The sequence below is a fragment of the Penaeus japonicus genome, unplaced genomic scaffold (genome assembly GCF_977035675.1).
Source record: "Penaeus japonicus unplaced genomic scaffold, GWHDUDI00000001_assembly GWHDUDI00000012, whole genome shotgun sequence".
NCBI classification, from domain to species: Eukaryota; Metazoa; Arthropoda; class Malacostraca; order Decapoda; family Penaeidae; genus Penaeus; species Penaeus japonicus.
In genome coordinates, this window is record NW_028234414.1 from 22272590 (window position 1) to 22275089 (window position 2500).

Here is a 2500-nt window from a genome sequence, read left to right on the forward strand (position 1 = left end):
TTGTCTATTTTGTTTGGTGTACCGAAAATGAAAATAAGTATGAAACAAAACTGAATACGCAACTGGTTAGATTTGGAGAACTTAGTACCGGGTCCTGCATGAACAAAAACTTTTAAGTGGCTGCATCTTCGGACATTCAATGCAAAGGAGTTAGGGAAACCTGTGCACTTTTCGGAGGCAATGCCAGTATATGGCGAGTTTTTGTTTTGTTTTTAACAAAGTTCCTCGGCCTTTGAACTTCAAAGCAATCATGGAATTCAGTAAATATTAGATTAAGCAATATATTGCTAAAAGAAGAGTTAAACATTTGGCAGAATGTTTTGCGGAAGCAAAATATACAGCCCTTAGTGATAAAAAATACATTTTGTTAGTAGACAGTCAATTTGAAAACATGCACACCATGAAGATTGTGCTTATGTTAATGTTAGTGCTTACCTTCTTGCTTACAGCTGCCATCACGGAAAGTTCCCCTGCCAATACATAACCTCTCCATCATCAAGACCTTAAGTCTTAAGCTAAACAAAAGGTCGGCAACTTAAAGTCTGTGAAGAGCTTAACTTAGTAGTGTTTGGAGCCATAGTGTAAATTAGGTATGTAAATACGAAATATTTAAATTTTCCTCGTTCTTAATCCCAAAAGTAAATTAAATATACACAGAGAAGATAAGCAAATGCACTTTAATAACAATGACAGCAATAGTAGCTGTCGTAGATTAAATTATATTCTTGAAGCAACTGCTCTAACTTCATGGATGGCTTAGAGGAAATAAAAGAGACCTGGTCACCTACACTATGGTGCCGTGACTACTTTAGTCAGTATTTTGGTTATTTTTAACGGTAATTTGGACCGCTGTGTTACTGTAGCTGATATCCATTGATCTTAAGTCCTGGAATCAATGGGTGGGTTTGGGAGGCAGTCCGTGTCGGTCCGTCTCTCCGAGAAGCCTATCGGCAGAGACAAATGACTCGGGGGGGGGAGGGTAGGCAGGTTGGTGATCCCACCGGGCCGCAGTCGGGGAGTGAACCACTGGATGCATGCAGGAAAAGCATCCGAGGGCCCCGAATGCTGATGCCAGGCCGTGTAGTCCACCGCCTACCTTTCTCTCGGGCTATGCCAGAGAGGGTGGCTCCCTGACTGCCCGAGACTGCGAGGATGGAGGAATTGAATATCCACTCTTTGCACCAGGAGGATCGACTGCCACTACGATTAAATGATTAAACGGACGTCAGCCTTTGGAAGAAGATGTAGCCCCAGACGATGAGCTTATAATGTCGCGACGAAAGTAATCATTTGACTTCTTGCCTCTTCTTATTGTGTAAACTCCCACTGATGTATCTACACATGATATGAAAGATATTCTACGCAATACTCGCTTCCGTGACAGATTATTAGACGCCATGCACCCCGGTTTACTGGGGTGCATACGGTATAGTTCTGTAGTACCAGTCATTGATTGTAGTTGTCCTCTGGGTCAACTTCAGAACCCATCGGTGTCTACGTTTGCCTACGTACATACGTTCTATATAGTTTGTTATTTTTTGTATTATGTTCTAAATAATTGTTAAATTTTCCCTTAAATATGGGCCTTGTGGCGCAACGGATAACGCGTCTGACTACGGATCAGAAGATTCCAGGTTCGAATCCTGGCAAGGTCGTTCGACTATTTTCACTTGAGTAACTCCTACACGACCGCGCTCGTAGTATGCGTGAGAGGCCACTCGATTAAATGCCTCGCCACCAGCATAGACATTGGTCTCCACTACGCTACTATCAGATATAAGAAAAGTCATTAGTTTAGCCTTCTTTTATACTCAAATCTTTCCTCTAGATATAATAGACCCAGAGGTTTCTTAGACTTTCTTTTGTAATTATGATTTTCATCACTTACAATAGAATTAAGAGAATACGTAAGAAATATAATTTGATTAGTAATAAGCACTTGCTGTCATGATCATAAAGATGCATAAGTCTATTTTAGATGTACTTTCCTATTTGTAAATGTGCACCCAATTTAAGAGTGCCTGTAGGTGTTTGTGCACTACACATGCATGTTTAGATATACCACATAGGTATATACACACTTCTACAAAATTACATTAAATCATACAAATACAAGTATGTGTTTGGGTTGTTTGTATGAGAGAGAAAAGAGATTAATAAATGGAAATGGGCCCATATAAGTACCTGCTGCCTGAGTAACATCGATCGTATAGGCGTTTGTCATGCGACAAATTCCGACGATCGGGTTGGTAGGATCCTAATTCATCGAAGTTCCGTCTGTGGACGATCTACGGCGGTAACATCAATAACATCCTATCAAAACGACTTGAGCTTACGGAGAGCTGTGTGTGTAGACTCTTTCAGAGTGAGGGAGAGAGTGAGGGAAGGGGGGGAGGGAGAGAGAGAGTGGAATAGAGAGGGAGAGGGAGAGAGAGAGAGAGAGAGAGAGAGAAAGAGAGAGGGGGGGGAGGAGGGAGGGAGAGAGAGAGGTGAGAGAGAG

The 2500-nt window shown here is 41.8% G+C and overlaps 1 non-coding gene across 1 annotated transcript; it reads left to right on the forward strand.

Annotated features, from left to right (window-relative positions):
* Positions 1-1582: 1582 nt before the first annotated feature.
* Positions 1583-1655, forward strand: TRNAR-ACG (transfer RNA arginine (anticodon ACG)). Its single transcript has one exon. It is a non-coding gene; the product is annotated as a tRNA-Arg (tRNA).
* The last annotated feature ends 845 nt before the right edge of the window (positions 1656-2500 follow it).